At 42.0% G+C, this 13,255-nt stretch overlaps 2 pseudogenes; one reads left to right on the top strand and one right to left on the bottom strand.

Annotated features, from left to right (window-relative positions):
• Window positions 1-3,521: 3,521 nt before the first annotated feature.
• On the bottom strand, window positions 3,522-5,418 carry LOC142445864 (ralA-binding protein 1 pseudogene; annotated as a pseudogene).
• Window positions 5,419-9,177: 3,759 nt separating this feature from the next.
• LOC142446788 (olfactory receptor 51I2-like) lies at window positions 9,178-10,122 on the top strand (annotated as a pseudogene).
• The last annotated feature ends 3,133 nt before the right edge of the window (window positions 10,123-13,255 follow it).

The raw sequence follows: 13,255 nt of genomic DNA, 5'->3' as shown, positions 1-13,255 counted from the left end.
GCTGCATTAGCCCCTCCCCCAGCACTGAGCTCACCTGTGCCACATTGATGGGCTCCGCCTTGCTGTCCCCCTCCCTCCCTTCCTTTATAACTTTGACTCTTTCCGTAGGTTATACGCTGTATCTGCTTCAGGCAGGATACTTGCCTCTTTATCCTTTTCAGATTTCCTAAAAAATATTCAATCCCAACTGTAAACAAAGGAGAATTGATATCACATTTCTCTTTCTATTTTCTCATTGACCTAAAGTCACATGATAAAGCCTGTGAGTCATCAGTCATATTGCCTAGGATAGTGCATAGAAATCACACCACACACCCAACTTCAGAGCCTTTGAGTATATAAGGGGGCCTCAAGTAGTTAATGAGAAAATCCTGTTATCATTTCCTTCCATTTTTCTATGAATGTTTGCAGCCCCTTTTTATGTTTGCTTGTTATCCTGGGTATTCCATGTTCTTCAGGGAGCTAAAGAATGAGGATTTTGTATCTAGAACATTTGAGTTCAAATTCGGTCTCTTCTTTTACATGCTGTATAATAATGAATAAATGGTCTTTCCTGAGCTTTTGTTTCCTAAAAGATGACTTGACATTAAATATGGAATCTAATGCATGGGATCATTGTGAGAAAATAAATGTTGTTCATTGTAATGCTGCAAACTGAGTGGTAGTCAGTTAATGCTGCCCTTGTAGTCATCATTCTTTACGTGGTAGATTATAATTCTGGACTCTATGCCTGTGACTAATCCCACTTTAGAGGGTGTTCCCTGCTACACTAATGGACAGGTTTAGGGTAGCATTAAGACCCAACTTTAGTAGAGAGTATGAACCAAGTCATACCCTTTGTTTCCTCGGGGGCACCTCGAAGGCTACCTTACTAGAGGGTGCAACGTTAGACAGCACACTGTTTTCCCTGGGTGGTGTATAAATGCTGGTGCCCCAGTACATTCGTGCCTCCTGTTACCTAACAAGCCAGACCTGTTTTTCCTGGCTGAGCTTTGGTAGAAGCAAAAGGACTTGCTGTGAACATGTGGACGTTTTTGACTTCCGGTTCTGGACCATGTATTTGACTCACCACTGCCTGGCATTCAGATATGGGCTGAGCAGCTCCCACCCCATGGGAGACATTGTCTTAAAGTGTCTTGGGTTCTGTGGGACATTGTAATGAATCACAAAACCCAGGGACATAAGGAAATACATCCAAGGAAGGTGTGGAGGGAGATGGAGTTGGACCATTGGGACATCCTTCATCTTCAACTCCTTGGGACTGGTTTGGCATGAATCCTTCTCAGAGAAATTATGACCACACAGTTAATAGGCTTGAACACTTACCGAGAGGTGGTTCTAATATCCTACGGGTACCTTAGAAAAGAGGCCTGACAACCTACTTCTGTAGATGTGACCATGAAGACCCTCTGGAGCACCGGTCTACTTTAACACACATGGAATCACCAGGAATCTGAATCACCCCAAGGACTGGCACCGCTTTCTAAAAACACATGTGCCGAACCTGCCATCAAGTTCATTCCAACACGTAGCAACTGTGCAGCAGAATGGAACTGTTCCTCTGGCTTTTCGGGAGTTAAAATCATCATGGGAGCAGATACTTCATTTTTCTCCTGAAATGATATATACATGCCCTATTAAAAATTAATAAAAATGCAGACTTTGTTCATAACCTGGGCAACGGGTTTGTGCCTTCCAAGGGAAATGTAGCCGTCTCCACAGCAATCATTTCCAGTTCCTAGTTTCTGTCAACACTCCCTTAGTTCTTATTTTATTTTACCTATTTTTGAAATCTGACACCAAGTCTGGTTTTTAGGCCCTTTATAGGGCATGAATTCGGAAATTGGAAACAAATTTCCATAATATGTCCAGTAAAAGGAGTCATGTCTAGACAACCTGGCCGATGAGTAATCTTTGAATGTTCAAGTCTGTGTGTGTGTGTGTGTGTGTGTGTGTGTGTACATGAAACACTGTACTTAACCACCCATGAGCACCCCTCTTTTTTTTAAAAAAAAGGAGAAACTTAATATTGCCAGCAAATATAAAATGAATGTAATATGACAGGACAGCAAGGACTTTATACATTTATATTTGATACCTGACCATATTTTCAGTCACCATAATATCTCTCTCCAGACTTAAAAAAAAATAGCATGCTGATTTCTACAACAAAGCTTTCCCCCCTATTCAAAAATCAAATCATGGCCAACGAGTCACAACAGGGCAACAGGTCGGGCTCAGAAACCACCGTAAATACATACTAGCTAGGAAGCGGAAAGGATAGAGCACTCGGGGATGTGTGGGACTTGCTTTCGTTTCTGTGAGATCTTGCCCTATCTCATGAATGCTGTTTATGGAGACAGACTGCAATCGAGGCAGAGGAGCCTTAAAGACCCACCTCCAGATCATGGAATTGAAGTAAACAAAATGGAGAGTGGAGAATCATAACTATCATTAAAAGGAAAAGATCCCCCCCTATTGCTCACCTGTGTTAATTGGGAGTTCATCAGTCAACATACTCGAGATATGATTTAAAACTTAAGAGCATATGCAAGGGGGTTTCAGAAAGTCTGTGGATAAATGGGATTGAAAGATGATGGGATTTCTGAAGCCCCTTCATGTTCAGTTTATTCAGGCAGAGATGTTTGCATTTTAGCCCAAGTAGGCATATAGATTTTTAATGAAAAGCCAGTATGTGAGAGATTCCTGGCATTAAAATGGATCTTTTGTGTTGGTTAGATTAGGTCAAAGCTGATACCTCTGACAGATTTGTGAAGAAGCATGTGCTGATTGCAAGCACGCGTTGCAAGTGAGAGTGGTCTGTGCTGCCACAGACTGGCCCAGACCCATTCCATGGGCAGCCAGCTCTGCCTGTGACTGAATCCAGCCATCTTGGTGATGTGGGCTTGTTTACTGTGGTTTGGAACTGTAAAATGAAAGAATTAGCAGGGGTGGGGGTGATGGGTAAAAAAAGACACCCACTAAGCGTCATTCTGGCTAGTTTGTGAAACCATGAGGCAACTCCCCATTATATAATTTGCACCGAAAGGTATCAAAGGCACAAGCAAGAGTGACCGGGTAAGCAGAAATCCTGATGGTCAAGCAATGGATCAGTCCACAAGGCAGCTTTAATCCTCAACATGTTTTGTTTTGCCCCCCTTGAATGGGAGAAAGAGATCCTGATTCTGCTGTGATAAAAAAGCAAAAACACAACTTTTGGTTTAAAAGAGGCCACTCAAGGATTAAAATAGTTACTGTAAGTTAAGCAAAGAAAATTAATCTTCAAATAAGCTGATCTTATCTGGAAAACCCATTTGCCCCTTCAAGTTCCAAAATGTTTCGGTCACTCTGTCCTGTAACCTGAGCCTGGTGGTGAAGTCACAGGTGAGAGAAAAGCATGACTGAGGAGAGAAAGACACCTTTACAGAATGTACACCACAGGAGCGTTGTGCATTGAGTCTCAGTATTACAGTAAGATGCACGGGTCTTCAATGTCTACGGGATGCTGCTCAAATGGGTGTTTCCTTCCCGTCTTTACTTGGCGATGGCTTTACTTGCTCCTTGCCTGCCTTTGGCTGCTCTCTAGCTGCTTTCGTCTCGAGAGCACTTTCTCTGGTCCTCTGAGGTCCACCCCACGCCTCTCAAGTTCCTCCTCCGGGGCCTGCTGCTCAGACTGGGCCCGCTGCAGCTGCAGCAGCCGGAGCTGCACTCGAAGTTCAATAATGGCCTCTCGTTCTTCATGGATTGCCTGATTCAAGTGATTGTTCTTTATTTCCAACTCTTCATTCTGTCGTTGTAAATCTTCAAGAATGATTTGCAGCTTCTCTTCATCCTCGCTCTCTCTCACTCTCCGAGGAATACTCCTCCGTCTCACTTCGACCATGCTGCTGACGACTCTGAATTTCGGCAATCTCCGCTCTGAGGTGCCCTATCTCTTCTTTCTCTGAGGCAATCTGCCGCCGCAGAAACTGCTCCGTGGCTAGAAGCTCCTCCCGCTCGGTCAGGATCTCATTCTCCTGGGCAAGAAGGATATTTATAACTTCTTCATTTTCATTGATTTCTTCTTTGGAAACATCCTCTTTTGAAAGACTGGCTATTTCTTGTGCAATCTTGGTTTCACACTCTTGTCTTTTAGCTTCTCTCAGTTTTCTTTTGAGGGCTGTCAAAATTCTTTGTACTTCCCACAATCTTTCTTCTTTAGATAAATCCTTTACCCCACCCTGCAAATCTCGATGTAAGCAATTCAAAAGAAACTCCTGTCTCCTGATCTCCTCCTTGATGCTCTCCTGCGTGTCTGGCAGAGCGGGCATAGTGGCCATGTTAGACCACCGAAGAGGGTTGGTCACTTGCTTCAAGACCACATTTCCAAAGAGCTCTTGCACATGTGTGAAAAACACATACAGGACACGATTGCTAATCTGAATCGTTGGGCTGAGCACTATAGAAATATTCTGTATGTTCATCTTTGTTTCCAGTTCTTTGGACATCACATGGTCCATGTGGATAATCAGCCGGGAAATGAGAAGATAGTTACACTCCGGCAGTTCCTTCAGTAAGCGCCGGAATTCCTGCACTTTCTCACCCTCCGTGGCCTTGCCACAAGCCTCTTCAAACCTGGGCATCAGCTCTGTGGTAAGCAAATTCTCGGGAAGGTCTCTCAATTACTGCTTCAGCAAACTGGCTACAGTGTTTGGCGCGTATTCATCCAAGTTTGGAGACTCTTCACGGTCATAGGCTGCTTCCAGTTCATCCACTTTTGATTTAATTCCTGAAACTCTGTAGATGCCTTCACACTTCATGCCATACTTTTCCACATAATCTAAACATTCTCGGAAAACTGCAGGCAGGCAAATGCCATCATACATCATGGTCCTCTCTGCTGCATCAGCCAAAGGAATTCCAAAAGTGGGTCTGAGATTTGGAATATCCACTTGAGGCAACTCTGGCTCTGGAATTGTCTTCTTCCTTCTCTTCTTGTCCTTCCACTGTTTAACAGCATCAGCTGCAGTTAAGTATTGGCACTTCTCCTCCTTGTGCTTTTCTTCCTTGGGTTTCTCCTTGATTTTAAAGTCCTTCTCCTTCTTTTTAGAAAAGCCCGACTTCTTGAACACATGGATCCCTTTGGACCTTTTCATTTTGGAAGGACTCTCAGCTTCATCCCCAGAGCTAGCTTCCTGAAAGGCGACATAGCCTTCAGTCCTTTTTCTTAAATTTTCCTTTTTTCTTTCCATGATCTTTCTCATCAACAGACACAATATCAGGCGGTCCACCACTAGGGAGCCTTTTGAAAGGTAGGAGAGGTAAATGAAGGGAGGAGCCCGAGTGGCGGTGAGCGGGAACTAGTGTGATGGCAGCTAACAACAACCAGGAAGGACCATTGCTCAGGACCTTTGCAAGGAAATTCCCGACAATGAACATTGAATTTGCACGTTTTGTGTGTTATCCTGTGTTCTCGGTTCCTCTCTTCATTACTTCTCCATGAGTCCTTTTCTCTTCTGATTTCCACGTCGCCTCAGACTGCCCTACACGGGGATGCGCAGGGCTTTCTGTGGGCACGGGTCGTGTGAACGCTACAGGTGAAGTGGCAGCATGAAGTGGTTGCAAACATACATGTGCTCCATTATGTCATTACAATTTTGAGAGAGTACAAGTTCAAAGATAAAATTATTAGGCATATTTTTTAAATTAAAGATCATTTTATTGGTGGCTCTTAAAGTTCTTATAACAATCCATATATCTATTGTATCAAGCATATTTGTACATAAGTTGCTTCAATATTTTCTAAACATTTCCTTTCTACTGAGTCTTGGTATCAGCTTCTCTTCCCGCTGCCCCTAGTAACCCCTTGATAGATCATAAATTATTATTTTCATATCTTACAGTGACCGCTGTCTCCCTCCCCCCACAGTTTCTGTTGTTCATCTCCTGGGGGCTGGGGTGGGGAGGTGAGGTGTCTTAAGACAACGACAGGAAGCAAAGTATTTAGTAAAACACGGCTTTCTGAGCCAGGTAATGTGCTCCATGGGCCAGCTGACTCACCCCTGAAGCTGCCCTGAGGAGTGAATGACACCAGTGTTCTAAGCAGATTTCCTCCCATCGCTTAATATTGGCCTTCTAGTCTCTCAAGTTCTTCTGCCAAAGGTTCCTTTCAGATAAATTAGTTTCTACTCGTGTCTTCAGAGCACAACCCTCGTTTCCTTTGTAACCCCCATCCCTTGTCACCGTATTCCAAACCAACAGTCTTCTACATATGTCTTAGGCATTCCATCAAAGGGTTTTGAAAATGCTAAGTTGTTAGCTTCTATCAAATTAATTTTCACTCCTAGTTATCCCATATACTCCATGGAATTTTCAGTTTTGTGACCTTTGGGGAATTGATTGACAGATGCTACTACCATCCTTTAAATATAAGTCATGTGCTCAACTTCTTGTTCTCCCAGGTCTTCCTTGAAAACCCTGTAAACCTGCCCACTGTCATTGACTCATCCCAACTCAGGGTACTCTTATACAGGGTTTTTGAAGTCATGAAAATGGGAGCAGATAGCCTCATCTTTCTCCTGCTAAGCAGCGAGTGGATTTGAACTTTCAGACCTTGTAGTTAGCAGCGCAACAATTACACTCCAGTGCCCACAGTGCTGCTACTTCTTTTTATTTCCCCCCTTGTGCTCGTTGATTTCATGTAATTTTTAAAAATTGTGACAAAAGTGTACACAACAAAATATTCTCCAATTCAACTTCTACATGTATAATTCAGTGACATTAATCATATTCTTCATGTTGTCCAACCATTGTTGAAATCCTTTTACAAATTATTACACCATCATTAACACAAACTCAGTGGCCCCTAAACAAAACCTCTTCTTCCTTCACCCATGGTAACCATTGGTAATGTGTGGCTTTTTCTTTTTTTGTTTAGAAGTAGTAGCTTTCTTCATATAGAATTCACATATCATACACTCCCATAGTCAAATCGCTTTTAAAAAGAGTTGTATATAAACCATCACAATGAGTTCTAATGCTCCCTTCCCACCTCCCACGTTCATTGTTTGCTCCCCAAACTCCCTCACCCTTTCCCCACCCCAATTCTTGGATAAATCATTGCATCCGTTATTGTCTCTATGTATCCACTCCTTCTGTGCTCCACAAACTGGGAAACCCAACTGAAACAAAGTCAAGAAGAAAATGATAGTAATATAAAGATAAAAATAAAGAGTAAGAAAGAAACAGCCACCATCAATATTTTAAAAAGCTGGAGAAGAAATTTCTGTGTGGAACAAGTGAGAAATACCTGAGCCTACAGAAAATTCAGGTTGGGATAAGATAGGGTCAACTGCTTCAGCTTCTGATAAAACCCACCCCTCCAATAACCCTGGACCCTTATCTGTGAGGAATTTAGCAGGTAGAGAGGAGGGGAGCCTCCCCATATTCCCAGCAGTCCGTAGCCATTGAGCTGAAATAAGCTCAGGGGACTTCTCAAAGACAGTCTTAAAATCGTTTGTCAGGAAGCTTGAGCAAAGTAATTAGGGACTATGGGCAGGGCATGCAGGGCCTCTGGTTCTTCCTTCCCTCTCTGCACCTTCCACACGTGAAGCTATCTCAGGTAGGTAAAACGGCATGCCCGACGCTAAGACACCCTGTTCAGACTTTTTAAATCCTGGGTGCTGTGATATGACGATCAGAAGGGCGAAATTTTCCCCCCAATATGAGTACTTCCCCTCCTCCCCACTCATATGCTTTCTTCTTATTATTTTGTTTGTTTGTTTCTTTTAGATGAACTTGATTGTTGGGACCTTTATGTAAAGAATTTGGATTTGAATCTTTAGAAGCACTTAATGTTACTCAGCAGAGCAATACCATTCTTATGCTTGTTCTTAAAAATGATTGCTCCTGCTCCAGATTAGAGAAGTGACTGGGGAGAGGCAGGAGGTATATTAAGCGGATGTTGCTATGTCACAGGAACACATTATCTTGGATCTGAAGTATAACGATGTAAGCAGAGTAATGCAGTGCACGGTGTTGACAGAGCACATTGCATTTTTTATTAAAATACTCTGATGTAATAGATAAAGAAGGCAAAGTGATGTTTGGAATTTGAGTTTTTATCTTCAATAAGATGATAAAAAACACAGATGTTCTCTTTTAATGTAATGCTAGAGAACACATGTGAGAAACAATTTTACATTACAAGGAAATTAGTGAATTTGGGGTACTATTTTGTTGTGGGAAAAAAACCTGGAAATGACTTGGTAGCAAATTGTTTAAGTAGCCATTGGTTGCCATGAGCTAAGTATACAGAAAAATAAAAGCAAATAAACAAGCAAAAAGAAAGAAAAATAATAAGCAGTCAAGTTGGCTCCATCTCATCAAGACCCCATGGATGTAGGAGTAAAATGGTATTCCATAGGGTTTCAATGACTGAATTTTCATAAGTGGAAATGGATCCAGATCTTTCTTTTGTAGCACCTCTGGGTGGACTTGAAGGTCTGAGAATTAGCATAAGAGTAAGTTAATTATTTGCTTAACCCAGGAGCCCCTGAAGAATGAAAAGATAAATGGAATTTGGGATGTGAGTTGGAATTGATTCGATGGTATATATCAACAAGAGTATGTGCCTTAATGTCAGAAAAATTATCTCTAAGAAGGGATATCTTCTTATGTATTTTTCTGGATAAATGGCTGAAAGAAATGAAAGACTAAGAAGAACCAAAGAAACCTGGAAGTCACAATAATGTGGTAGAGCTTCAGTAGAATGAGAGCATGAATCCAGGGAGCGGTCATGGTGTAGTAAGTGTTTGCAATGTGAAGGTGCATCATATTTGAAGAGGTAATGATCGGGAGAGTTTTGTCTTAAGTCTGAAACAAAGTTATACCTATCGATTGATTAAAAAGTGTTTCATAACTTTAAATATGAGAAAGAGTGTGATAATAACAGACACAGGTGTAAAGGAAAACAAAGTGACCTATCTAGCTAACTGGTAGGACGGAGAATGCTTAGGCAATTTCTGAAATCTTTGCGAGAGGAGCAATAATGAGTGATTAAGGAGGTAAAAGTTTCTTTTTAGAGAGTGGGAAACGGAGTGATATAGTATTAAGACACTAGGCGGAGGCCGTGGATAAAATTATATGTTTGTCTTCTCTACAGATTAGTGGTCCTCCAATCTAAGTAGGAGTTCCAGCATGGGCGAGCACCCGCCAAACAGCTCACGGGCTCCTCCTTTCACGCTAACAGGGCTTCCAGGGCTGGAGACCTCCCAGCACTGGATGTTTCTGCCGCTGGGCGTCCTCTACACTGTCTCCATTGTGGGAAATGCCCTGATTCTGTTCATCATCAAAGAAGAGCAAAGCTTGCACCAACCTATGTACTATTTTCTGTCCCTACTGTCAATCAATGACCTAGGTGTGTCTTTTTCCACCCTGCCAACGGTGCTGGCCACATTTTGTTTCCATGTTAGGGAGATCAATTTTGATTTGTGCATGGCTCAAATGTTCTTTATCCACCTCTTCTCCTTCATGGAGTCTGGGATCCTACTGGCCATGAGCTTTGACCGCTATGTGGCCATCTGCAACCCACTCCGGTATGCCACAGTGCTCACTGATGCAAGAGTGGTGCATATGGGGCTGTCTATTATCATCCGCAGTTTCTGCATGGTTTTCCCACTGCCTTTTCTTTTGAAGCGGCTGCCTTTCTGTAAGGCCAATGTACTCTCCCACGCCTACTGTCTGCACCCCGACTTGATCCGCCTGCCCTGCGGTGATGTCACCATCAACAACATCTTTGGTTTATTCATTGTCATCTCTACCTTTGGCCTGGACGCTGCACTTATTGTCCTCTCCTACGTGCTCATCCTGCGTTCTGTTCTGGCCATTGCCTCGAAGGAGGAGCGACTGAAGACACTCAATACCTGCGTCTCCCACATTTGTGCCGTGCTCATCTTTTACGTGCCCATGGTTGGTGTGTCCATGGCTGCTCGCTACTAGAGGCATGCCCCAAAGTATGTGCACACACTTATGTCCCTGGTCTACCTCTTTGTGCCTCCAATGCTCAACCCTGTCATCTATTCCATCAAAACCAAAGAAATTCGCCGAAGGCTTCACAAAATTCTGCTGGGAAGCAAGTTTTGAGCTGGAGACAGGTTGAAGGCCAAAGGATGTTTACAACTACACCAAACATTGAATTTCCAAGACCTGCTTTGACAAAAATTTTTAATTTCCTTTTGAAAATGACCCACTATTAGATTCCCTGACACTGTACGTATGGTGCAAATTCTGGTAAGAGTTAAGCCTCAAATCCGTTGATTTCAGATAGGTTAAACGGGTTATAATTTAGTGGGGAGAGTGGGTAAGATTTTGCCTTCTCTTTTATTCATTAAAAAAGTATATAACCTGATTATCTGTCTGTCTTTTTCTTGGCACAATGTATTTCTTTTATCCTTGTTTAATGGGAATCGCCACAAGGAAACTACTTGTTACAATGGAAACACTGTATTAATGGGCAAATGATTCTTTCCCCAAAGATTATGTTAAAGCAATATTAGTTATGATCACAGCATACTGCTGTGTATACCTATCTATCTATATATACATATTTCTACATAATAAGAGAATATAGTATATAATATAAGAAGAGAATATAGTATATATATATATATATTTATTTACTTTGGACATGGCCATTTTATCAGGAGAGACCAGTCACTGGGGAAGGACATCATGCTTGGCAGAGTGGAGGGCCAATGAAAAAGAGGAAGACCTTCCATGAGATGGCCTGACACCGTGGTTGCAACAATAGGCTCAGACACAAGAACAATTACGAGGGTGGCACCAGGTGGAGAGCAGTTTGTTCTGTTGTGCATAGGGTTGCTGTGTGTGCAGCCACTGGACAAAACCGAACAGCAGCCACACATGGATAACGATGCTCGGAAGGATTCAGTCCACAGGATGCATCGCATTGGCATGGCCCTTCAAATTAAGTTACAGCCACATTGCATTATACGATCTAATTTTCAGTAAGATGAAATTTGATAAAATATCTCTTGTGGTGGATTAAACTCCATCTTGTCACAGCTCATGTGTCAGAGTAGATGATAATCCATAGGATCTGCAGGGGGCGGGGGAGTAGATCACTAGGCCTGTCTTTCGAGGCCCTTCTCAGTATAATCAGAGCATCAACCTTTTGCTCAGCAGTAAAGTCTGTTAATCGTTTCTGTCACCAGGTCTCTGCTTATCTTCCATAGGCTCAAACAATTTGCCTCAGCCATCCTGTGCACTGTAGTCTCCTGAAACAACAGCGCTTTCCCCCACAAATGTCTCAGTGTCTTTGTTTTTATAGATTCTGTTTTGAATGTCTTAACTCTACACCATTCATGGAAAAATAAATGTTTAAAATATTACTGAACAGATGCATGATCCTAGGCACTGGTTCAGTTTCTGCTGTTCACTGCGTGAAATATTTCTAGTACTTGCTTTAGTGTTTCTACTTACCTGCTTTCTCTCTCTCACAAGGCGTCTCGGTCTGCCTCAAGTGTAATTTTATAGACTTATACTGTTGTTCCCACATATTATTCTGTACTTATCTGTTTAATTATATTCAGTTCTCTATGTGAAAGGACTATTTCATTACAGAATGGACTGTATGTTAACGTTAGAAAGAGTGTGAATTTTGTGGGAGGCAGACTATGGCCTTAGAAAAAACAACGCCCGACACTAAGTTTATTCATTTGTAAAATTGGTACAAGATAACCAGATTATTAAATGTTTGTAACCAATCATGACAGTTAAGTTTATTGTGCCATCCTGGCCAATAGGAGCATATGGGATTGGAGGGCCAAGAGCTAAAGGGCTCAGCAAGGTCCACCCTTCTTGCTTGCTCTCTGCTGGTCGGCCCAGCGTGCTGCTGCTAATGCTAGTTCTCTTCCTCAACCTGTGTGCTATAACGCCTGCGGGCCCTGTCCTCTAGGACATCATGGATGGTGTGCTGGAGTTTGAGGCTTCTCTGAGACCGGCTTGAACACGCTGCTGGTGCATCCAGCCCTTGAGCTGGAGGCTGGTGCATCCTGTAGCTGTGCATTGCTTGAGTTTGAGATCCCCTCTGGGCCTGCTTCACTAAGCTCCTGAGCAACTGACTCTTGCTGACCCAGCTTGCCTGTCTTGCCTGAGGGAGGACTCCAAGGTTTGCTTCCTTGACCTTGGACCCAGCAGCCCATGTGAGACAAATGACTTCCAGTTTATTAACTGCTCCACAAAGTGAGTTGGACTCAGCCCTCGGGACTACTATTTGGACAACTTGTCTGTTATATTCCTTCTTGCTGTACAAGTCTGTCTATCCTATCTGTCTATCATCTGTCTATACCTATATCATCTCTATCTATACAATATGAATGTCCTTGTTTAGTTTTCCTACAAAAATCTGCCTAACACACCAATATATGTAAGATGATTGGTACTTTGTTTGTCACATAACATTTATTCAGTACAGAAAACTATTTTTATAGTAATCATATTTTATCCTTTTTGTTTGGCATTATGCAAATTCAATCTTATTCACAACCATGGAGCTGATTTTGTCCCATTGAGACCTTATAGAACAAGAATAAACTGTCCCTGTGTGTTTCTGGGATTCTTAATCCTTCCAGAACAGGGAAATATCATCCTCTGAAGAGTGGTGGCTGGAGGTTCCAAGTGGCTGACCTTGCACGTAGCAGTCCAGCACGGAACCCACTCTACCGCCAGGGTTATGCTCATAGATTTCAATCAACACCTGAGTCCTGCACAAATGAACGAATGAGACTGTAGAGCTGTTATTTATAAATTACATAATTTGTTAATCAAGGAAGCACAAAAACTCTAAAAATGGAGAAAATATGTCATATATAATTTAGGGAAATACCACTTATAATTTTTCTAGGACTAGAAAATAATTTAATGAGAAAATATTTAATGGATAAAAATATCAAAATATTATTGATATGTTTCAAAATAAACCTGAATGAATAGACACTAAAGCATGTTCCAAGGAAAAGATTGAATGAATATTTTAAAAGATCAGTTCTCAAATTAATTTAATTTATTCAGGATACTTTAAAACGTTTTAGTACAGATCATCAATTTTACATTTAACAACTCGCACATTTTGTTTCAATCCATCATCTACTGCAATTCCCTCAATGTACTTTCTCCTATTTCACTTCCTCCTGCATTTCATTTCTATGTTCTCCTTTCTTTCCTAACCACCTGGGTGCTGTCCTTACATACATGC

The sequence above is a fragment of the Tenrec ecaudatus genome, chromosome 4 (genome assembly GCF_050624435.1).
Source record: "Tenrec ecaudatus isolate mTenEca1 chromosome 4, mTenEca1.hap1, whole genome shotgun sequence".
NCBI lineage: Eukaryota > Metazoa > Chordata > Mammalia > Afrosoricida > Tenrecidae > Tenrec > Tenrec ecaudatus.
Note: the sequence above shows the minus strand (reverse complement) of the source record. Positions and strands in the feature narration are given on the sequence as shown.